Here is a 26,825-nt window from a genome sequence, read left to right on the forward strand (position 1 = left end):
ATTAAATAGCGAAGTGTGCGAGCACTGGATTTGCATTTTTTAAAGAGTACCTGTCACCAAATTAAACTTTTAATATATTGTTCCTTATGTAATTACAAGACGCTTTGCTATTTACTTGCGGTTAAAATCCTCAACCTTTTTAATGTGATTGAAAAAAATGTCCACTAGGTGTCTCTGTTCTGTTCCCTGCTGCAAGTCAAACAGTTAGTTTGGTCTCCTCCCGGCCTGGCAGGAGACCAAACTCAGGAAGTGCGTTCGGGGCATAGCGAGGCACAGCTCTCACAGGCTTCAGTGACGTTGTGCCTGCTGGGGAACGCCCACTTTCTCCTGTCGGGAGCTCATTCAATGTGAGCAAGGGGAAAGGTATGATACACAGCATTTTAAAGGGCAGGAAGGGTGTTAGGAGTAGTTAGGGAATAGAATCTGAGTTAGTTTAGAAAATATGGTTTGATGACAGGTACTCTTTAAAGGGGTACTCCACTGAATATTTAGTTCCGAACGCTTTGTGCGTGCTGCAAGGGCTGGCCTGATGTCAGGAGGGGGCAGGGCTGACCCCCGCAGCGCGCACACAGTGTTCGGAACTAAATGTTCCGAACGCTGGCCAGGGGAGTACCCCTTTAAGTGTGTGACTTGAGATTCAGTAACTTTAGATTCTGGGAGTTAAGAAAAGTCACTTATAATTATTTACACCTGTCTCAATAGATAACTGGGTTTTAGGTTCTGTTATGCCCATAAGTATACAAGTCCTCCATGTCAGACTATGCTATCCAATGTACATCTGGTGCTTGAACAGCTGTACGAGGGACATATTGCCAAGCGAGATGTGAGCTTGTGCGTTTAGAAGCCTGAATCCTGGATCTAAAAGAAAAGCTTGTAACATTGAGAGGCAAGGATAACATGGAGAGGAGGGGAGAGGGAGGGGAGGATAGTAATATGGAGGTGCAGGACTTTACAACTGCGGATCCGCAACTTCAAATCGGCATTGAATCCAGGATGTAAATACACTCTTAGCAGGGGCGGACACAGACAGCAGAGGGCCCCTGTGCAAAGAATGTGCCTGGGCCCCCCCCCCCCCCCCCCCCAAGCACTGTGCCCCCTCATGTACCTAGACCCCACCGGAGGGCCTCCACTTACCCCGCGCATGTAGTGTCGCCACTTGCCTTGTCCACCACAGGTGGATGGAACGGCTCCTGAGGTGGGCTCCGGGTGGCCCCTGTCCCTCTCAGTGCGCGGCCCAGTGAGTACTCCCCCGGGTCAGCCTGACCCGTATCTAGCTGGGAGGCAGAGGGCAGTGCTCCCCTTTACATTCGCACCCCTGGACTTAGCACGACACCCCTTGGCACCCCCTGGTTCCTTGGCTTCTTATCCTTAGTGATAGAAGTGACTTACAGGCAGGGCCAGACTGGGACCAAAAATAGGCTCAGGCATTTTAAAATAAACAGCCCATTTTTATGGTGGGGGTCTGACTCATGGGACCCCCACCAATCACCTTGGTTCAAGTGGCTCCCCAGATGTTGGAAAGCTGCAACTTCCATCATGTCTGAAGTGACTACAGCTGATGGGACAGTCAGGAGACTACACAATGATATCAGTGACTACAGCTCTGATGGGACAGTTAGGAAAATACACAATGATATCACTGACCTGAGTGACGTCTTCTCTGTTGTCTTTACTTTTCTTCTTCATCTGGTCCAGACACCAGGACTTCTTCCATCTTCTCTGCAGAGTCTGACCCCTGGACATCATTGGTTCCTTAATTTGTCAGTAGATCCTCATCCTCTGTATGATGACAATAATCATTATAACCTTGCCAAATACTGTACCCCCTGAATATAACCCTGCCAACCACTGCACCCCTGAATATAATACTGCCAACCACTGTACCCCTGAATATAATACTGCCAACCACTGTACCCCTGAATATAATACTGCCAACCACTGTACCCCCGAATATAATACTGCCAAATACTGTTCCCCTGAATATAATACTGCCAACCACTGTACTCTATTAATATAATACTGCCAACCACTGTACTCTATTAATATAATACTGCCAATCACTATACACCACTGAATCACCCCATACACCCTACGCACTCCATCCTCAGTCTCCTTATCCCCCCATACACCCCACACAACCCATCCTCAGTCTAATCATCACCCCCATACACCCCACGCACCCCATCCTCAGTCTCATCACCCCATACACCCCACACAACCCATCCTCGGTCTTCTCATCACCCCATGCACTCCATCCTCAGTCTCCTCATCACCCCATACACCCCACACACCCCATCCTCAGTCTCCTCATCACCCCATAAACCCCATCCTCAGTCTCCTCATCACCCCATGCACTCCATCCTCAGTCTCCTCATCACCCCATACACCCCACACAACCCATCCTCAGTCTCCTCATCACCCCATACACCCCACACACCCCATCCTCAGTCTCCTCATCACCCCATAAACCCCATCCTCAGTCTCCTCATCACCCCATGCACTCCATCCTCAGTCTCCTCATCACCCCATACACCCCACACAACCCATCCTCAGTCTCCTCATCACCCCATACACCCCACACACCCCATCCTCAGTCTCCTCATCACCCCATAAACCCCATCCTCAGTCTCCTCATCACCCCATGCACTCCATCCTCAGTCTCCTCATCACCCCATACACCCCACACAACCCATCCTCAGTCTCCTCATCACCCCATACACCCCATGCACTCCATCCTCATCACCCCATACACCCCATGCACTCCATCCTCAGTCTCCTCATCACCCCATACACCCCACGCAACCCATCCTCAGTCTCCTCATCACCCCCATACACCCCATGCACTACATCCTCAGTCTCCTCATCACCTCATATACCTTAAGCACCTCATCAGTATTACACAGCTGACTACCCCCTCCCCCCCCCAGTCCTTCTCATCAACATTAAACCCTCTAATCACTACACCCCTGACCCCCCTTCTGGTCCTCCTTATCAACACTACGCTCTCCAAGACGCCCAATCCTCCTTATCATTACACCACCAACCTCTTCAACACCCCTCCTGTCCTCTTCATCATCATTACAATCCCCTCCCCCCACCCCCCTGCACTCGATCGTCGCTCTCCTCACCTTATCTGCTCAGTGATGCGGCCGTGTGAGGTGGGAGGGTTTGCTGCTCCTGTCGCTTCTGCCGGGGTCAGAGGCCATGACACGTGACATCAGGGGCTTGGAACAGACGTGCGTGCCTGCGCGGGGCACGTCGGTTCCCATCAGCCCCTGGCCTGTCCGTCTCGCCCGGCCGGTTTAAAGGTAAATTACTGCTGTCAGCGGCAGGTCCGGGACCTGTTGCTGCAGCATATAGTATGAAGTACTGGCAGGGGGCCCTGCAGGGGCCCAGACTGTGAGGCCCAGGCTGTGACCTGGGCTACTAGGGGGGCCCCCTAACACGCTGGGTCCCTGTGCAGCCGAACCGGCTGAACAAGTGATATGTCCGCCCCTGACTGTTAGGGTAAGTTCTGACGAGCGGATTTACAGCATATTTTATGCTGCGGATCTGCCGCCGAAGGACCGCTGTATTCTGCCGCTACGAGCAGACACACTGCGAGTCGCCATGTGCATGCGCAGTATACTCGCACATCGCGGCAGCTCTCGGCCTAGCTCATTGAGCAGGGGGAGTGGCCGTGATGTGAGCGAGTACACCGTGCATGCAAAGTGCCTCGCACATCGTTTCAATGTGTCTGCACGTAGCACCGTATTGCCGCTCGGAGCAGGCACATGTAAAGGCAGTGTACAGAGGTCTTTCAGCGGTGGATCCGCAGTGAAATACGCTGCGAAAATCTGCTCGTCTGAACGTACCCTTAGGGTACGGTCACACCTATCGTATTTTGATGCTGCGTATTTTACTACCCATTCATTTCAATAAGTATGAAATAAGCTATGTGTGATCCTACCCTTAAAACAAATCTGTCACCCACAGATTCGCTTTGAGCTGCTGCCACTCGACTAAAGATTTCATAAAACCATTCATATCATACCTTTAAAGGGGTACTCTTTTTTTTTTTTTTAAATCAACTGATGACAGAAAGTTAAATAGATTTGTAAATTACTTTTATAAAAAAATCATAATCCTTCTAGTACTTTTAGGCTTCTGTATGATCCACAGAAAGTTATTTTCTTTTTGAATTTCCTTTCTGTCTGACCACAGTGCTCTCTGCTGACACCTCTGTCCGTATCAGGTACTGTCCAGAGCAGGATAGGTTACATAGTTACATAGTTAGTATGGTTGAAAAAAGACATACGTCCATCAAGTCCAACCAGGGAGTTGAAGTGAAGGGTGTAAGGGGATAAGGGAAAGGGATGTAGTTTTATAATTCTGCATAAGCATTATTGTTATTTTGTTCCAGGAATGTATCTAACCCTGTTTTAAAGCTATTAATTGTTCCTGCTTTGACCAGTTCCTGAGGTAGACCGTTCCATAAATTCACAGTCCTCACGGTAAAGAAGGCGTGTCGCCCCTTTAGACTAAACTTTTTCTTCTCCAGACGGAGGGAGTGCCCCCTCGTCCTTTGGGGGGGTTTAACCTGGAACAGTTTTTCTCCATATTTTTTGTATGGGCCATTAATATACTTATATACGTTTATCATATCCCCCCTTAAACGTCTCTTCTCAAGACTAAACAATTGTAACTCCTTTAATCGCTCCTCATAGCTAAGATGTTCCATGCCCCATATTAGTTTAGTCGCGCGTCTCTGCACCCTTTCCAACTCCGCAGTGTCCCTTTTATGGACTGGTGCACAAAACTGAACAGCATATTCCAGGTGAGGCCGAACCAATGATTTATAAAGGGGGAGTATTATGTCCCTGTCCCTCGAGTCCATGCCTCTTTTTATACATGACAATATCCTGCCGGCTTTGGAAGCCATGGTTTGCTATGCGGATTTTCTCCTACTCTGGACAGTTCATAAAATGGACACAGGTGTCAGTAGAGAGCACTGTGGACAGACAGAAAAGAAATTCAAAAAGAAAAATACTTCCTGTGGAGCATACAGAAGCTTATAAGTACTAGAAGGATAAAGATTTTTTAATAGAAGTAATTTGGCACCAATTAATAAAAAAAAAATGTTTATAAGTGGCGTACCCCTTTAATTGTCCTAGGGCCACATTTCCTCTGTGATCTGATTGCCCACCATCTTTCTGTTTGATAGACATGAAGGGCTTACAGCACTGATCCCTGCTCATATCCCGCGCATGCGTCATCGCTTCTAGTTGCGGTGCAGGTGAAGTGAGTTGTTGAAGTCACACCCTCACTTCTCACACTCACTGCGCATGCACCGACAGAGAAAGGAATCCTGGCGGCACAGGAGCAGTGAGCGTGAGAAGTGTAGGTCGTGGCTTCGTATAGCTCCCCGTGCTTGCGCCGCAGTTGGAAACAATGGTTCATGCGCGGGATTTGAGCCTTGTAAGAAGAACATTGCAGGTCTGTTAAACAGCAAGAGGTCGGGCAGAGTGCTCCAGAACTGTGTGCATTGCATCTAGTGCAGTGTTTCCCAACCAGGGTGCCTCCAGCTGTTGCAAAACTACAACTCCCAGCATGCCCGGACAGCCTTCGGCTGTCCGGGCATGCTGGGAATTGTAGTTTTGCAACAGCTGGAGGCACCCTGGTTGGGAAACTCTGATTTAGTGGTAAGTAAAATGTGTCATGTCACCACCTGCAGTTTATCTGTGATCTGACATCTGTCCTGAAAGGATTTTTGATGATTGTTGGGTTGTGGCCCAAGATTTTTAGATACATAAGTAAGCATTGTAACATTTACCAGTCATATATATATATATATATATATATATATATATACACACACACACACAACAGGTAGATAGATTTCTGCATGTATTTTCTCATGGGTCTAAGAAGGACATGCTGGAGCCTGCCTGTAATACAATGAGGTGAAGTGTTGTGTCCATTTCCTATCTATCTTCTGCCTTTAGGATACAGTGCAATAAAAAGTATCTACCCCTGCCCAATTTCTTATATTTTTGCATGTTTGTCATTATTGAAGGTCATCAAAACTACTTTGACTATTTGAGGTATATGAGGTAACCACAAAATGCTGTTTCTAAATCATGTTTAAAAAAATGCTGTTTATCCTCAACCCGGCCCTATGGGAAAAAAGTAATTGCCCCCTTACCTACTTATCAACTAGTTAACCTAATTAATTTGATATTTGTGTTGATTTTTACTGACCACATCCAGACATGATCACTGCAGGTTCTGTTGTATCCATATATTGCTTACATCAGTGTTTCCCAACCAGGGTGCCTCTAGCTGTTGCAAAACTACAACTCCCAACATACCCGTTGGCTTACTGTTTGGCCTACTTCATCATCCAGGAGGCCAGAAAAGAACCCAAATGCATAAAGCACCACATAAACCTAAAGAACCCAAGCATATAAAGCACCACATAAACCTAAAGAACCCAAGCATATAAAGCACCACATAAACCTAAAGAACCCAAACATATAAAGCACCACAGGAACCTAAAGAACCCAAACATATAACGCACCACATAAACCTAAAGAACCCAAACATATAAAGCACCACAAAATCCCAAACATAAAAAGCACCTTAGGAACCCAAAGAACCCAAATGTATAAAGCACCTTAGGAACCCAAAGAACCCAAATATATAAAGCACCACAGGAACCCAAAGAACCCAAACATATTAAGCACTGCAGGAACCCAAAGAACCCAAGCATATAAAGCACCGCAGGAACCCAAAGAACCCAAACATATAAAGCACCACAGGGACCCAATTAACCCAAACATATAAAGCATTGCAGAAACCCGAGGAACCCAAAAATATAAAACACTACAGGAACCTAAAGAACCCAAACATATAAAGCACCACAGGAACCTAAAGAACCCAAACATATAAAGCACTACAGGAACCCAAAGAACCCAAACATATAAAGCACCACAGGGATCCAATTAACCCAAACATATAAAGCATTGCAGAAACCCGAGGAACCCAAAAATATAAAACACTACAGGAACCTAAAGAACCCAAACATATAAAGCACCACAGGAACCTAAAGAACCCAAACATATAACGCACCACATAAACCTAAAGAACCCAAACATATAAAGCACCACAAAATCCCAAACATAAAAAGCACCTTAGGAACCCAAAGAACCCAAATGTATAAAGCACCTTGGGAACCCAAAGAACCCAAATATATAAAGCACCACAGGAACCCAAAGAACCCAAACATATTAAGCACTGCAGGAACCCAAAGAACCCAAGCATATAAAGCACCGCAGGAACCCAAAGAACCCAAACATATAAAGCACCACAGGGACCCAATTAACCCAAACATATAAAGCATTGCAGAAACCCGAGGAACCCAAAAATATAAAACACTACAGGAACCTAAAGAACCCAAACATATAAAGCACCACAGGAACCTAAAGAACCCAAACATATAAAGCACTACAGGAACCCAAAGAACCCAAACATATAAAGCACCACAGGGATCCAATTAACCCAAACATATAAAGCATTGCAGAAACCCGAGGAACCCAAAAATATAAAACACTACAGGAACCTAAAGAACCCAAACATATAAAGCACCACAGGAAGCTAAAGAACCCAAACATATAAAGCACCACAGGACCCCAAAGAACCCAAACATATAAAGCACTGCAGGAACCTAAAGAACCTAAGCATATAAAGCACTGCAGGAACCTAAAGAACCTAAACATATAAAGCACTGCAGGAACCTAAAGAACCTAAACATATAAAGCACCACAGGACCCCAAAGAACCAAAACATATAAAGCACTGCAGGAACCCAAAGAACCCAAACATATAAAGCACCACAGGACCCCAAAGAACCCAAACATATAAAGCACTGCAGGAACCCAAAGAACCCAAACATATAAAGCACCACAGGTTCCCAATTAACCCAAACATATAAAGCATTGAGGAAACCCGAGGAACCCAAAAATATAAAACACTACAGGAACCTAAAGAACCCAAACATATAAAGCACCACAGGAAGCTAAAGAACCCAAACATATAAAGCACCACAGGACCCCAAAGAACCCAAACATATAAAGCACTGCAGGAACCCAAAGAACCCAAACATATAAAGCACTGTAGGAACCTAAAGAACCTAAGCATATAAAGCACTGCAGGAACCTAAAGAACCTAAACATATAAAGCACTGCAGGAACCTAAAGAACTTAAACATATAAAGCACCACAGGACCCCAAAGAACCCAGACATATAAAGCACTGCAGGAACCCAAAGAACCCAAACATATAAAGCACTGTAGGAACCTAAAGAACCTAAGCATATAAAGCACTGCAGGAACCTAAAGAACCTAAACATATAAAGCACTGCAGGAACCTAAAGAACCTAAACATATAAAGCACCACAGGACCCCAAAGAACCCAAACATATAAAGCACTGCAGGAACCCAAAGAACCCAAACATATAAAGCACTGTAGGAACCCAAAGAACCCAAACATATAAAGCACTGCAGGAACCTAAAGAACCTAAACATATAAAGCACCACAGGACCCCAAAGAACCCAAACATATAAAGCACTGCAGGAACCCAAAGAACCCAAACATATAAAGCACTGTAGGAACCCAAAGAACCCAAACATATAAAGCACTGCAGGAACCTAAAGAACCTAAACATATAAAGCACTGCAGGAACCTAAAGAACCTAAACATATAAAGCACCACAGGACCCCAAAGAACCCAAACATATAAAGCACTGCAGGAACCCAAAGAACCCAAACATATAAAGCACCACAGGGACCCAATTAACCCAAATATATAAAGCATTGCAGAAACCCGAGGAACCCAAAAATATAAAACACTACAGGAACCTGAAGAACCGCAACATATAAAGCACCACAGGAAGCTAAAGAACCCAAACATATAAAGCACCACAGGACCCTAAAGAACCCAAACATATAAAGCACCACAGGAAGCTAAAGAACCCAAACATATAAAGCACCACAGGACCCCAAAGAACCCAAACATATAAAGCACCACAGGACCCCAAAGAACCCAGACATATAAAGCACTGCAAGAACCCAAAGAACCCAAACATATAAAGCACTGCAGGAACCTAAAGAACCTAAACATATAAAGCACTGCAGGAACCTAAAGAACCTAAACATATAAAGCACTGCAGGAACCTAAAGACCTAAACATATAAAGCACTGCAGGAACCTAAACATATAAAGCACCACAGGAACCCAAAGAACCCAAACATATAAAGCACTGCAGGAACCCAAAGAACCCAAACATATAAAGCACTGTAGGAACCCAAAGAACCCAAACATATAAAGCACTGCAGGAACCTAAAGAACCTAAACATATAAAGCACTGCAGGAACCTAAAGAACCTAAACATATAAAGCACCACAGGACCCCAAAGAAGCCAAACATATAAAGCACTGCAGGAACCCAAAGAACCCAAACATATAAAGCACTGTAGGAACCCAAAGAACCCAAACATATAAAGCACTGCAGGAACCTAAAGAACCCAAACATATAAAGCACCACAGGACCCCAAAGAACCCAAACATATAAAGCACTGCAGGAACCCAAAGAACCCAAACATATAAAGCACCACAGGGACCCAATTAACCCAAACATATAAAGCATTGCAGAAACCCGAGGAACCCAAAAATATAAAACACTACAGGAACCTAAAGAACCCAAACATATAAAGCACCACAGGAAGCTAAAGAACCCAAACATATAAAGCACTGCAGGACCCCAAAGAACCCAAACATATAAAGCACCACAGGAAGCTAAAGAACCCAAACATATAAAGCACCACAGGACCCCAAAGAACCCAAACATATAAAGCACCACAGGACCCCAAAGAAACCAGACATATAAAGCACAGCAGGAACCCAAAGAACCCAAACATATAAAGCACTGTAGGAACCCAAAGAACCCAAACATATAAAGCACTGCAGGAACCTAAAGAACCTAAACATATAAAGCACTGCAGGAACCTAAAGAACCTAAACATATAAAGCACCACAGGACCCCAAAGAACCCAAACATATAAAGCACTGCAGGAACCCAAAGAACCCAAACATATAAAGCACTGTAGGAACCCAAAGAACCCAAACATATAAAGCAGTGCAGGAACCTAAAGAACCTAAACATATAAAGCACTGCAGGAACCTAAGGAACCCAAACGTATAAAGCACCACAGGACCCCAAAGAACCCAAACATATAAAGCACTGTAGGAACCTAAAGAACCCAAACATATAAAGCACCACATAAACCTAAAGAACCCAAACATATAAAGCACCACAGGAACCTAAAGAACCCAAACATATAACGCACCACATAAACCTAAAGAACCCAAACATATAAAGCACCACAAAATCCCAAACATAAAAAGCACCTTAGGAACCCAAAGAACCCAAATGTATAAAGCACCTTAGGAACCCAAAGAACCCAAATATATAAAGCACCACAGGAACCCAAAGAACCCAAACATATTAAGCACTGCAGGAACCCAAAGAACCCAAGCATATAAAGCACCGCAGGAACCCAAAGAACCCAAACATATAAAGCACCACAGGGACCCAATTAACCCAAACATATAAAGCATTGCAGAAACCTGAGGAACCCAAAAATATAAAACACTACAGGAACCTAAAGAACCCAAACATATAAAGCACCACAGGAACCTAAAGAACCCAAACATATAAAGCACTACAGGAACCCAAAGAACCCAAACATATAAAGCACCACAGGGATCCAATTAACCCAAACATATAAAGCATTGCAGAAACCCGAGGAACCCAAAAATATAAAACACTACAGGAACCTAAAGAACCCAAACATATAAAGCACCACAGGAAGCTAAAGAACCCAAACATATAAAGCACCACAGGACCCCAAAGAACCCAAACATATAAAGCACTGCAGGAACCTAAAGAACCTAAGCATATAAAGCACTGCAGGAACCTAAAGAACCTAAACATATAAAGCACTGCAGGAACCTAAAGAACCTAAACATATAAAGCACCACAGGACCCCAAAGAACCAAAACATATAAAGCACTGCAGGAACCCAAAGAACCCAAACATATAAAGCACCACAGGACCCCAAAGAACCCAGACATATAAAGCACTGCAGGAACCCAAAGAACCCAAACATATAAAGCACCACAGGTTCCCAATTAACCCAAACATATAAAGCATTGAGGAAACCCGAGGAACCCAAAAATATAAAACACTACAGGAACCTAAAGAACCCAAACATATAAAGCACCACAGGAAGCTAAAGAACCCAAACATATAAAGCACCACAGGACCCCAAAGTACCCAAACATATAAAGCACTGCAGGAACCCAAAGAACCCAGACATATAAAGCACCACAGGACCCCAAAGAACCCAGACATATAAAGCATTGCAGGAACCCAAAGAACCCAAACATATAAAGCACTGCAGGAACCTAAAGAACCTAAGCATATAAAGCACTGCAGGAACCTAAAGAACCTAAACATATAAAGCACTGCAGGAACCTAAAGAACCTAAACATATAAAGCACCACAGGACCCCAAAGAACCCAAACATATAAAGCACTGCAGGAACCCAAAGAACCCAAACATATAAAGCACTGTAGGAACCCAAAGAACCCAAACATATAAAGCACTGCAGGAACCTAAAGAACCTAAACATATAAAGCACTGCAGGAACCTAAAGAACCTAAACATATAAAGCACCACAGGACCCCAAAGAACCCAAACATATAAAGCACTGCAGGAACCCAAAGGACCCAAACATTTAAAGCACTGTAGGAACCCAAAGAACCCAAACATAAAAAGCACTGCAGGAACCTAAAGAACCCAAACATATAAAGCACCACAGGACCCCAAAGAACCCTAACATATAAAGCACTGCAGGAACCCAAAGAACCCAAACATATAAAGCACCACAGGGACCCAATTAACCCAAATATATAAAGCATTGCAGAAACCCGAGGAACCCAAAAATATAAAACACTACAGGAACCTAAAGAACCGCAACATATAAAGCACCACAGGAAGCTAAAGAACCCAAACATATAAAGCACCACAGGACCCTAAAGAACCCAAACATATAAAGCACCACAGTAAGCTAAAGAACCCAAACATATAAAGCACCACAGGACCCCAAAGAACCCAGACATATAAAGCACTGCAAGAACCCAAAGAACCCAAACATATAAAGCACTGCAGGAACCTAAAGAACCTAAACATATAAAGCACTGCAGGAACCTAAGGAACCTAAACATACAAAGCACTGCAGGAACCTAAAGACCTAAACATATAAAGCACTGCAGGAACTTAAACATATAAAGCACCACAGGAACCCAAAGAACCCAAACATATAAAGCACTGCAGGAACCCAAAGAACCCAAACATATAAAGCACTGTAGGAACCCAAAGAACCCAAACATATAAAGCACTGCAGGAACCTAAAGAACCTAAACATATAAAGCACTGCAGGAACCTAAAGAACCTAAACATATAAAGCACCACAGGACCCCAAAGAAGCCAAACATATAAAGCACTGCAGGAACCCAAAGAACCCAAACATATAAAGCACTGTAGGAACCCAAAGAACCCAAACATATAAAGCACTGCAGGAACCTAAAGAACCCAAACATATAAAGCACCACAGGACCCCAAAGAACCCAAACATATAAAGCACTGCAGGAACCCAAAGAACCCAAACATATAAAGCACCACGGGGACCCAATTAACCCAAACATATAAAGCATTGCAGAAACCCGAGGAACCCAAAAATATAAAACACTACAGGAACCTAAAGAACCCAAACATATAAAGCACCACAGGAAGCTAAAGAACCCAAACATATAAAGCACTGCAGGACCCCAAAGAACCCAAACATATAAAGCACCACAGGAAGCTAAAGAACCCAAACATATAAAGCACCACAGGACCCCAAAGAACCCAAACATATAAAGCACCACAGGACCCCAAAGAACCCAGACATATAAAGCACTGCAGGAACCCAAAGAACCCAAACATATAAAGCACTGTAGGAACCCAAAGAACCCAAACATATAAAGCACTGCAGGAACCTAAAGAACCTAAACATATAAAGCACTGCAGGAACCTAAAGAACCTAAACATATAAAGCACCACAGGACCCCAAAGAACCCAAACATATAAAGCACTGCAGGAACCCAAAGAACCCAAACATATAAAGCACTGTAGGAACCCAAAGAACCCAAACATATAAAGCAGTGCAGGAACCTAAAGAACCTAAACATATAAAGCACTGCAGGAACCTAAGGAACCCAAACGTATAAAGCACCACAGGACCCCAAAGAACCCAAACATATAAAGCACTGTAGGAACCTAAAGAACCCAAACATATAAAGCACCACAGGACCCCAAAGAACTCAAACATATAAAACACCTCAGGAACCAAAACATGTAAAACACTGCAGGAACCCAAAGAACCCAAACATATAAAGCACTACAGGAACCCAAAGAACCCAAACATATAAAGCACCACAGGACCCCAAAGAACCTAAACATATAAAACACCTCAGGAACCAAAACATGTAAAACACTGCAGGAACCCAAAAATCACAAACATGTAAAGCACTGCAGGAACCCAAAGAACCTAAACATATAAAGCACCACAGGACCCCAAAGAACCCAAACATATAAAGCACTGCAGGAACCCAAAGGACCCAAACATTTAAAGCACTGTAGGAACCCAAAGAACCCAAACATAAAAAGCACTGCAGGAACCTAAAGAACCCAAACATATAAAGCACCACAGGACCCCAAAGAACCCAAACATATAAAGCACTGCAGGAACCCAAAGAACCCAAACATATAAAGCACCACAGGGACCCAATTAACCCAAATATATAAAGCATTGCAGAAACCCGAGGAACCCAAAAATATAAAACACTACAGGAACCTAAAGAACCGCAACATATAAAGCACCACAGGAAGCTAAAGAACCCAAACATATAAAGCACCACAGGACCCTAAAGAACCCAAACATATAAAGCACCACAGGAAGCTAAAGAACCCAAACATATAAAGCACCACAGGAACCCAAAGAACCCAAACATATAAAGCACCACAGGACCCCAAAGAACCCAGACATATAAAGCACTGCAAGAACCCAAAGAACCCAAACATATAAAGCACTGCAGGAACCTAAAGAACCTAAACATATAAAGCACTGCAGGAACCTAAAGAACCTAAACATATAAAGCACTGCAGGAACCTAAAGACCTAAACATATAAAGCACTGCAGGAACTTAAACATATAAAGCACCACAGGAACCCAAAGAACCCAAACATATAAAGCACTGCAGGAACCCAAAGAACCCAAACATATAAAGCACTGTAGGAACCCAAAGAACCCAAACATATAAAGCACTGCAGGAACCTAAAGAACCTAAACATATAAAGCACTGCAGGAACCTAAAGAACCTAAACATATAAAGCACTGCAGGAACCCAAAGAAGCCAAACATATAAAGCACTGCAGGACCCCAAAGAAGCCAAACATATAAAGCACTGCAGGAACCCAAAGAACCCAAACATATAAAGCACTGTAGGAACCCAAAGATCCCAAACATATAAAGCACTGCAGGAACCTAAAGAACCCAAACATATAAAGCACCACAGGACCCCAAAGAACCCAAACATATAAAGCACTGCAGGAACCCAAAGAACCCAAACATATAAAGCACCACAGGGACCCAATTAACCCAAACATATAAAGCATTGCAGAAACCCGAGGAACCCAAAAATATAAAACACTACAGGAACCTAAAGAACCGCAACATATAAAGCACCACAGGAAGCTAAAGAACCCAAACATATAAAGCACCACAGGACCCTAAAGAACCCAAACATATAAAGCACCACAGGAAGCTAAAGAACCCAAACATATAAAGCACCACAGGAACCCAAAGAACCCAAACATATAAAGCACCACAGGACCCCAAAGAACCCAGACATATAAAGCACTGCAAGAACCCAAAGAACCCAAACATATAAAGCACTGCAGGAACCTAAAGAACCTAAACATATAAAGCACTGCAGGAACCTAAAGAACCTAAACATATAAAGCACTGCAGGAACCTAAAGACCTAAACATATAAAGCACTGCAGGAACTTAAACATATAAAGCACCACAGGAACCCAAAGAACCCAAACATATAAAGCACTGCAGGAACCCAAAGAACCCAAACATATAAAGCACTGTAGGAACCCAAAGAACCCAAACATATAAAGCACTGCAGGAACCTAAAGAACCTAAACATATAAAGCACTGCAGGAACCTAAAGAACCTAAACATATAAAGCACCACAGGACCCCAAAGAAGCCAAACATATAAAGCACTGCAGGAACCCAAAGAACCCAAACATATAAAGCACTGTAGGAACCCAAAGATCCCAAACATATAAAGCACTGCAGGAACCTAAAGAACCCAAACATATAAAGCACCACAGGACCCCAAAGAACCCAAACATATAAAGCACTGCAGGAACCCAAAGAACCCAAACATATAAAGCACCACAGGGACCCAATTAACCCAAACATATAAAGCATTGCAGAAACCCGAGGAACCCAAAAATATAAAACACTACAGGAACCTAAAGAACCCAAACATATAAAGCACCACAGGAAGCTAAAGAACCCAAACATATAAAGCACTGCAGGACCCCAAAGAACCCAAACATATAAAGCACCACAGGAAGCTAAAGAACCCAAACATATAAAGCACCACAGGACCCCAAAGAACCCAAACATATAAAGCACCACAGGACCCCAAAGAACCCAGACATATAAAGCACTGCAGGAACCCAAAGAACCCAAACATATAAAGCACCACAGGAACCCAAAGAACCCAAACATATAAAGCACTGCAGGAACCTAAAGAACCTAAACATATAAAGCACTGCAGGAACCTAAAGAACCTAAACATATAAAGCACCACAGGACCCCAAAGAACCCAAACATATAAAGCACTGCAGGAACCCAAAGAACCCAAACATATAAAGCACTGTAGGAACCCAAAGAACCCAAACATATAAAGCAATGCAGGAACCTAAAGAACCTAAACATATAAAGCAGTGCAGGAACCTAAAGAACCTAAACATATAAAGCACTGCAGGAACCTAAGGAACCCAAACGTATAAAGCACCACAGGACCCCAAAGAACCCAAACATATAAAGCACTGTAGGAACCTAAAGAACCCAAACATATAAAGCACCACAGGACCCCAAAGAACTCAAACATATAAAACACCTCAGGAACCAAAACATGTAAAACACTGCAGGAACCCAAAGAACCCAAACATATAAAGCACTACAGGAACCCAAAGAACCCAAACATATAAAGCACCACAGGACCCCAAAGAACCTAAACATATAAAACACCTCAGGAACCAAAACATGTAAAACACTGCAGGAACCCAAAAATCACAAACATGTAAAGCACTGCAGGAACCCAAAGAACCTAAACATATAAAGCACTGCAGGAACCCAAAGAACCTAAACATATAAAACACCTCTGGAACCAAAACATATAAAGCACTGCAGGAACCCAAATAACCTAATCATATAAATCACAAAAGGAACCCAAATAACCTAATCATATAAATCACCACAGGAACCCTAATAACCTAATCATATAAATCACCACAGGAACCCAAATAGCTAAGGTGCAGGAATCCACAATGAAAGAAAATTAGAAACCACTGTTGGCCAATAAGAACATAACGACAAAACACATGGACCAAACATACATCTAGATGATCTAGTGATAAATATTCTGTATATTGAGCATCCCTGATCTGTCTTACTGCTTGTTATTCCATAATACGACATATTACCAGGAGTCTGTACATATCCTTGTTTTTTAGGAAATAATTTCTTCTATCTATTTTTATACAAGGTGACAGCCAGCATCACGACAATGTGCAATTACAAATCCCATGGGACCCAGCTTTTCCACACACCTGAACAATAAAATCTGCCAGGTTATTCAAGTATACTGAAGACGTGGATTAATCACTACAGAACCGGGCAGATTTGCTATTCAGGAGCCTGGAAAGGTTCGATTTGAACCCTGTAGGAGCGATAATGGCAGCCGTAGGTTGTCACCAAAAGGCCTCTGTACTGGTTAGAGAAAAGTCAGCTGACCTGCAGCTTACCTCCCTACCCTGCACCATTGAAATCATTTGTGTAATGGGGGGAATCAGGATAGAGAGCTGTCAGCCCAGCATTCATGTGTATGGGGGGATCAGGATAGAGAGCTGTCAGCCCAGTATTCATGTGTATGGGGGGATCAGGAGATAAAGGTGTCATCCTTGCATTCATGTGTATGGGGGGATCAGGAGAGATAGGTGTCAGCCCAGCATTCATGTGTGTGGGGGGATCAGGAGAGATAGGTGTCAGCCCAGCATTCATGTGTATGGGGGAGATCAGGAGAGATAGGTGTCAGCCCAGCATTCATGTGTATGGGGGGATCAGGAGAGATAGGTGTCAGCCCAGCATTCATGTGTATGGGGGGGATGAGGAGAAATAGGTGTCAGCCCAGCATTCATGTGTATGGGGGGATCAGGAGATAAAGGTGTCATCCTTGCATTCATGTGTATGGGGGGATCAGGAGAGATAGGTGTCAGCCCAGCATTCATGTGTGTGGGGGGATCAGGAGAGATAGGTGTCAGCCCAGCATTCATGTGTATGGGGGAGATCAGGAGAGATAGGTGTCAGCCCAGCATTCATGTGTATGGGGGGATCAGGAGAGATAGGTGTCAGCCCAGCATTCATGTGTATGGGGGGGATGAGGAGAAATAGGTGTCAGCCCAGCATTCATGTGTATGGGGGGGATCAGGAGAGATAGGTGTCAGCCCAGCATTCATGTGTATGGGGGGGATCAGGAGAGATAGGTGTCAGCCCAGCATTCATGTGTATGGGGGGATCAGGAGAGATAGGTGTCAGCTCAGCATTCATGTGTATGGGGGGATCAGGACAGATAGGTGTCATCCCAGCATTCATGTATATGGGGGGGATCAGGACAGATAGGTGTCAGCCCAGCATTTATATGTATGGGGGGATCAGGAGATATAGGTGTCATCCCAGCATTCATGTGTATGGGTGGTTCAGGAGAGATAGGTGTCATCCCAGCATTTATGTGTATGGGGGGATCAGGAGAAATAGGTGTCAGCCCAGCATTCATGTGTATGGGGGATCAGGAGAGATATGTGTCAGCCCAGCATTCATGTGTATGGGGGGGGGGGGGATCAGGAGAGATAGATGTCATCCCAGCATTCATGTGTATGGGGGGATCAGGAGAGATAGGTGTCAGCCCAGGATTCATGTGTATGGGGGGATCAGGAGAGATAGGTGTCAGCCCAGCATTCATGTGTATGGGGGGATCAGGAGAGATAGGTGTCAGCCCAGCATTCATGTGTATGGGGGGATCAGGAGAGATAGGTGTAATCCCAGCATTCATGTGTATGGGGGGATCAGGAGAGATAGGTGTCAGCCCAGCATTCATGTGTATGGGGGGTTCAGGAGAGATAGGTGTCATCCCAGCATTTATGTGTATGGGGGGATCAGGAGAGATAGGTGTCATCCCAGCATTCATGTGTATGGGGGGGGGGAGGATCAGAAGAGATAGGTGTCATCCCAGCATTCATGTGTATGGGGGGGGATGAGGAGATATAGGTGTCAGCCCAGCATCCATGTGTATGGGGGGGGGGGGGGGATCAGGAGAGATAGGTGTCATCCCAGCATTTATGTGTATGGGGGATCAGGAGAGATAGGTGTCATCCCAGCATTCATGTGTATGGGGGGATCAGGAGAGATAGGTGTCATCCCAGCATTCATGTGTATGGGGGGGGGGATCAGGACAGATAGTTGTCAGCCCAGCATCCATGTGTATAGGGGGGATCAGGAGAGATAGGTGTCAGCCCAGTGTTCATGTGTATTGGGGGGGGGGGGGGATCAGGAGAGATAGGTGTCAGCTCAGCATTCATGTGTATGGGGGGATCAGGAGAGATAGTTGTCAGCTCAGCATTCATGTGTATGGGGGATCAGGAGAGATAGGTGTCAGCCCAGCATTCATGTGTATGGGGGATCAGGAGAGATAGGTGTCAGCCCAGCATTCATGTGTATGGGGGATCAGGAGAGATAGGTGTCAGCTCAGCATTCATGTGTATGGGGGATCAGGAGAGATAGGTGTCAGCCCAGCATTCATGTGTATGGGGGGATCAGGAGAGATAGGTGTCAGCCCAGCATTCATGTGTATGGGGGATCAGGAGAGATAGGTGTCAGCCCAGCATTCATGTGTATGGGGGATCAGGAGAGATAGGTGTCAGCCCAGCATTCATGTGTATGGGGGATCAGGAGAGATAGGTGTCAGCTCAGCATTCATGTGTATGGGGGATCAGGAGAGATAGGTGTCAGCCCAGCATTCATGTGTATGGGGGGATCAGGAGAGATAGGTGTCAGCCCAGCATTCATGTGTATGGGGGATCAGGAGAGATAGGTGTCATCCCAGCATTCATGTGTATGGGGGGATCAGGAGAGATAGGTGTCAGCCCAGCATTCATGTGTATAGGGGGTTCAGGAGAGATAGGTGTCAGCCCAGCATTCATGTGTATGGGGGGGTTCAGGAGAGATAGGTGTCATCCCAGCATTTATGTGTATGGGGGGATCAGGAGAGATAGGTGTCAGCCCAGCATTCATGTGTATAGGGGGTTCAGGAGAGATAGGTGTCAGCCCAGCATTCATGTGTATGGGGGGGTTCAGGAGAGATAGGTGTCATCCCAGCATTCATGTGTGTGGGGGGATCAGGAGAGATAGGTGTCAGCCCAGCATTCATGTGTATGGGGGATCAGGAGAGATAGCAGAGCTCTTAAGTCCTTAATAGATACAATGGGGGAAATGTATCAGTTTATGTAATTTAAGTTCTTTTTACCCCCTTTACGTTAGGACATACATCATTTGAACTTCACCCAATTCATCTTAAAAAGCAAAGTAGCTTAGTTTCTAAGTGTGGTCAGGGCTGGTGTGAGATTGAACAAACATTTTTGACCAAAAATGCTTCTTACTTTTTTTGTTTACATGTTTTTATTTATAAAAAGGGTAAAGAGGAGTGATTTACATTTTTATTATGGGAGGGGTGCTTTTTTTTATTATTATTCACTTCACATTTTTTAGGTCTACACAGGGGACTATTATGTGCAATCTTTTGATTGCTATTACTGATCAGTGCTATGCATTGGCATAACACTGATCAGTAATACTGGCGATCTACTTGTACAGTCTTCACAAAGTCAAAATTCTGAGCCGGAAACCTCTGGCGCAGAAATTCAAATTTCGGCCTCTGCAAAAAAAATTGACATCTCATGTAATCCACTTGGAAATGCATTGTTGTCTATGGAGATGCCACATCTCCGAGCGGTTCTAGCATCGACTGAGTTGGTGCCAGCTATGGTCGGACTTTCTGGAAAAAATACGCAATGTGAACTTAGCCATAGCCATATTTACTCATCGGACCAACTACCTCCCCCATGTTTTGGATGTTAATGCTTGATGCCATTAGCTGTGAGCCGTTACTCACCGGCTTTGAATTGATCCTGAGCTTGTGTTATAGTGTGTCTAAGGTAGGGCTGGGCGGTATGACCAAATGTGTGTATCACGGTATTTTTTAAACTTTCGGCGGTTCCACGGTATATAACGGTATTTCCTCCTCCCTATGCATGCTGAGAGTTGTAGTTTTGCAACATCTGGAGGTCCACAGGTTGGAGACCACTGGTATAGAGTGTTAGTGCCGGCGGCCGCAACAAACATGAGGAAGATGAGGGCAGCGCATGCGGATGACATGTCAGTATTTACCCGGATGGGGACAGTGCTAGGCAGAGCCGGCGTTAAGGGGGGGGCAAACTGGGCAATTGCCCAGGGCCTCCATCACCCAGGGGGCCCCCTGCAGGCGGCTACAGTGTTTTGCAGCTCCAGGAATGTGTGAAGTGAGCCCTGCTGCTGCTTAAAGGCTCTCAGCAGAGGCCTTCCATGTAGTGCTGGCAGGGAGAGGCTGGGCTCCTATAACACCCCCCCCCCCCCCCCCCTCTCACCTTCTCCTCCTCCCCCCTCCTGCTGCTGGTATATCGCAAGTGTATGGCCTGTCTGCCGATGCATGAGGGAGCCTGTAGGATCCAGGGAGCGCTGAACCCGCCATCAAAACCTAGATGCTGGAGTGTTCTCTCCCCCAGCAGGCTCTCACTAAAAGTAAGTATATTTAGATCTAGTGCAGTGTTTCCCAACCAGTGTGACTCCAGCTGTTGCTTAACTACCACTCCCAGCATGCCCAGACAGCCAGAAGCTGTCCGGGCATGCTGGGAGTAGTAGTTTTGCAACAGCTGGAGGCTCCCTGGTTGGGAAACACTGATCTATAGTGTGTGAACATGTGTAACTATCCTTACATGCATTTATAGTGTGTGTGTGTGTGTGTGTGTGTGTACAGCATTAATATATACAGTATATGTGTGCATGTGTGTGTATATATATATATATGTATATTATATATATGTATGTGTGTGTGTGTGTGTCTGTATGTGTGTATATATATATATATATATATATGTATGTATGTGTGTATATATATATATATATATATATATATATGTATGTGTGTCTGTATGTGTGTAGTTGTGATTAGTTTTTTTTTCCCCCCTGTATGTGATATGTAGTGGTAAATCTGTCACTAGGCCAATATGACGCCCCTGTCACCGCTCACACTGTCACAAGCACTGTCAGCGCTGCACAATGTGATCTCCCAAGGTCCCTCCAGCTGTTGCAAGGCTCATATATATATATATATATATATATATATATATATATATATACACCGTATTTATCGGCGTATAACACGCACTTTTTAGACTAAAATTTCTAGCCTAAAGTCTATGTGCGTGTTATACTCCGATACACCCCCAGGAAAGTCAGGGGGAGAGAGGCCGTCGCTGCCCGCTTCTCTCCCCCTGCCTTTCCTGGGGTCTAGAGCCCTGCCCGTCTAGCGCCGCTGCCCGTTCTGTCCCCCTGACTATCGGTCCCGGCGCCCCATTGCCGGCGCCGATAGCCAGGGGGAGAGAAGCGGCACCGCTGCCCCGTTGCCTCCCCCCATCCCCGGTGGCATAATTACCTGTTGCCGGGGTCGGGTCCGCACTGCTTCAGGCCTCCGGCGTGCGTCCTCTGCGTCGTTGCTATGCGCTGCACGACGCGGCGCATGACGTCAATGGGGCGCCGGAACCGGGGGACAGAACGGGCAGCGGTGCAGATAGCCAGGGGGAGAGAAGGGCCGGCAGCAGCGCTCTAGACCCCAGGAAAGGCAGGGGGAGAGAAGCGGGCAGCGACGGCCTCTCTCCCCCTGCCTTTCCTGGGGGTGTATCGGGGTATACACGCGCACACACACCCTCATTTTACCATGGATATTTGGGAAAAAAACTTTTGTTACCCAAATATCCTTGGTAAACTGAGGGTGCGTGTTATAGGCCGGTGCGTGGTATACCCCGATAAATACGGTATATATATATATATATATATATATATATATATATATATATATATTATAGATTAGGCATGTGTTAGAAATATACCCTGCAAGGGAGGGGGATAAGAGATAGATATCTATGTATGTGTATAGATGTGTGTTATTGCAGTGTTATTTCAGTCACGGTATGTGTTTTTGCAGTGTTCTGGTATAGCATTTTTATTCAATCACGGTATGACGGTATTCTGTTCTGGTATGGCATTTTTATTCAGTCACGGTATGGCGCTATTCTGTTCTGGTATGGCATTTTTATTCAGTCACGGTGTGGGGGGTATTGTTCTGTCCTGGTATATTGTTATTCAGTCACGGTATGGCAATATTGTTCTGTTCTGGTATGGCGGTAATGTTCTGTTCTGGTATGGTGTTGCTATTCAGTATTGTTCTGTTCTGGTATGGTGGTATTGTTCTGTTCTGGTATGGCGTTGTTATTCAGTCACGGTATGGTGGTATTGTTCTGTTCTGCTTTGGTGTTGTTATTTAGTCACGGTATGGTGGTATTGTTCTTTTCTGGTATTGTGTTGTTATTCAGTCACGGTATGGTGGTATTGTTCTGTTCTGCTTTGGTGTTGTTATTAAGTCACGGTATGGTGGTATTGTTCTGTTCTGCTTTGGTGTTGTTATTTAGTCACGGTATGGTGGTATTGTTCTGTTCTGCTTTGGTGTTGTTATTCAGTCACGGTATGGTGGTATTGTTCTTTTCTGGTATTGTGTTGTTATTCAGTCACGGTATGGTGGTATTGTTGTGTTCTGGTATAGCGTTGTTATTCAGTCACGGTATGGTGGTATTGTTCTGTTCTGCTTTGGTGTTGTTATTCAGTCACGGTATGGTGGTATTGTTCTGTTCTGCTTTGGTGTTGTTATTAAGTCACGGTATGGTGGTATTGTTCTGTTCTGCTTTGGTGTTGTTATTTAGTCACGGTATGGTGGTATTGTTCTGTTCTGCTTTGGTGTTGTTATTCAGTCACGGTATGGTGGTATTGTTCTTTTCTGGTATTGTGTTGTTATTCAGTCACGGTATGGTGGTATTGTTGTGTTCTGGTATAGCGTTGTTATTCAGTCACGGTATGGTGGTATTGTTCTGTTCTGCTTTGGTGTTGTTATTCAGTCATGGTATGGTGGTATTGTTCTGTTCTGGTATTGTGTTGTTATTCAGTCACGGTATGGTGGTATTGTTGTGTTCTGGTATAGTGTTGTTATTCAGTCACGGTATGGTGGTATTGTTCTGTTCTGCTTTGGCGTTATTTAGTCACGGTATGGTGGTGTTGTTCTTTTCTGGTATGGTGTTGTTATTCAGTCACGGTATATCGGTATTGTTCTGTTCTGGTATAGCGTTGTTATTCAATCACGGTATGGGGGTATTGTTTACAAATGTTAGAACACATGTTTGCAGATGCTGTGGGGCGGCAAAATAAGGTTTTGCCTAGTACGGCAAAAATTCTTGCACCAGCCCTGCCGCCTCACCCCCCTTTTGGGGCCCCTCTTTTAATTTTGCCCAGGGCCACACTAAGCCTAAAACCAGCCCTGGTGCTAGGCTGATAATTAATTGGGGGGGCAGAACAGCGCTCGTGGGTGACATATGATTAGTTCCCCGATGTGGGGACAGCGCAGCGCTGGGCTAATTCATTCATTCCCAAGGGGGAGGGGCCCAACCGGTATTACGGTATGGGTTAAAATTCATATCGTGCAGCACAAAAATGTCAGTATTCGGTATGAACCGTTATACGGCCCAGCCCTAGTCTAAGGGTTAAATTGTTTGCCCCAATGTTTGCACATGAGCGGGGTACGGCTTTGAGTTGTATGGCGCCATAACACGGTGCCCATAGACTTCCGTGACGCGCTACTATACCACCATTTTCCTCAGGTTTGGCACACGGACATGTTTTTTTTTCTCTCTGTGAATCTAGAATTCATAAGACAAATGGACACTTGTCAGAGTTATCTCCCAGAATCTAAGTCTTCAAACTGTGGCCCTCCAGCTGTTGCAACGATGTCCGGAAGGTCTGAAGGTTCTTCCACAGTTTGGAGATCACTGTCCTAGACAACATTGCTCTGCAACACGACACTATATGAAGCCACTGCACTGCTTTCTGCACAGTGTATCTCCCCGTCTGATCAGTCCTCTGTAGCATGTGGTTAGAACCGACAACAGAAATGTGCGTTTTATGGTCACATGACCCTCCCCCCGTGGGATTATAGCCACAAGTCGCAGTTCGACCTCATGTCTGATGACCCGAACGGAAGCAAAAAATGTATCTATACTACACTAAGGTGAAACCGGTCTTATAAGGTCAGATCGCGGAGGATGCGCCTCGGGTGCGGTATTGTTCTGGCTCCTTGTGTTTTATTTATTCTTGGTGTCAGAAAAAGCGATTCACCCGGGGAGCAGAGCCGGCGTTCTTCCATTTTCGATGTAATCAGATAGTAGTTTTTGTGACATGAGTTATATATTGGAGCTGTCAAGATCCTTACTCCGAGATGGATGACAGCTGTGTATTTTGATGTTCCCGTGTCGTTCGCCGAGCTCATAGAGAAGAGGAAACGGCTTTTTGAAAGCACATAAAATACCCGACGGTCCGCACCTCAATAATGATAAAAAAAAGGCGTTACGTGCGCTTCATTTAGCATGCAGTACGTGTCAAGGAGTAAGAAGTTGCGTTATGAAAAGTAGCTTGAAGTTGCAGATACAAAGTGTGCCGCACACACACCGGGAGGAGAACAAAGAGCCGCAGCTGTATTCGGGAGTTTGAAAAACCTCAAGGTCTCTTGTCTAAGTGTCAGTCATCGGATGAAGAGCGAGCGGGATCACGCCGAGCGGAGCGCCCCCCTTCTATATACTCTGCCATGACAGGACCGCGGGATGCTGTTTGATACAAGAATACAGCACATCTGCTATTAACAATTAGAAAGAAAAAAAACATTGACTCCGGAGCGCTCTGTTCAGGTGGGTTTTTATGCATTCTCCACGGCGCGTGAAGGATCGGATTCATCAGCATTCAGATGTCGGCGCCTTTCCAACCTCCGGGAATAATGCAGATACAGAGAGAATCAAAAGCAAACACCTGTTATTGTTAAAGAACACACTGTGTCCTAGTTGGGGGAAAGCTGGGTGGCTACTAGATTCCAAATTCAACTTTCTTAGAGCACTGAACAGCTAAGCTAGTGTTTCCCAACCAGTGTCTCTCCAGCTGTTGGAAAACTACAACTCCCGGCATGCCCGGACAGCCGAAGGCTGTCCGGGCATGCTGGGAGTTGTAGTTTTGCAACAGCTGGAGGCACATTGGTTGAAAAAAAAAGCTGAGATAAGTAGAGGCTGAATGTTCCTACACAGCCCGGTGGCTGGGATCCCCGCTGTACAGGATAAGCGCCTGGATGTTGCCTTGACGCGTGCCATCCATTGTTTAAAAAGAAATAATAAACACACACTATATATATATATATATATATATATATATATATATACAGTGACCCCCGACCTACGATGGCCCGGACATATGATCATTTCAACATATGATGGCCTTTCAGAGACCATCACATGTTGAAGGCAGCATCAACATACGATGCTTTTGTATGTCGGGGCCATCGCATAAACGGCTATCCGGCAGCGCAGACTGCTTCAGCTGCCACCGGACAGCCGTTTACGGTGCCCCGTGTGGTCCGCTGACGATCACTTACCTGTCCTCGGGGCTCTGGAGCGTCCTCTTCGGGATCCCTTCCATCGTCGGCGCTCTCCATCGTCGTCATCACGTCGCCACGCACGCCGTCCCATCATGTAATAGGAGCGGCGTGCATAGTGACGTGATGATGGCGACGTGAGAGCGACGATCCCGGGAAGCAGAGCGGTGGGGACATCACGGGGACGTGGCGACAGCGATGGAGCAACATCCAGGGCAGCGGTGACGGTCCGGAGGGGCGGGGACAGGTGAACACAACTTCCTATTCTTTACATTGCACGGATCCCTCAACATATGATCCCTCAACGATGGTTAATTTGGAACAGATTACCATTGTATGTTGAGGGACCACTGTATATATATATATATATATATATATATATATAAATATACATACACACATATATACGCATATATATATATATATATATATATATATATATATGTGTGAGTGTTTAAAGGGGTACTTCAGTATTTCAAAATGTATCCCCCTATCAC

The 26,825-nt window shown here is 44.9% G+C and overlaps 1 protein-coding gene across 5 annotated transcripts in view; it reads left to right on the plus strand.

Moving 5' to 3' along the window:
* Window positions 1-26,825, plus strand: part of PIWIL4 (piwi like RNA-mediated gene silencing 4) — a 319,725-nt gene that overhangs the window by 86,653 nt on the left and 206,247 nt on the right. The window lies entirely within an intron of this gene.

The sequence above is a fragment of the Hyla sarda genome, chromosome 2 (assembly GCF_029499605.1).
Source record: "Hyla sarda isolate aHylSar1 chromosome 2, aHylSar1.hap1, whole genome shotgun sequence".
Lineage (NCBI taxonomy): Eukaryota > Metazoa > Chordata > Amphibia > Anura > Hylidae > Hyla > Hyla sarda.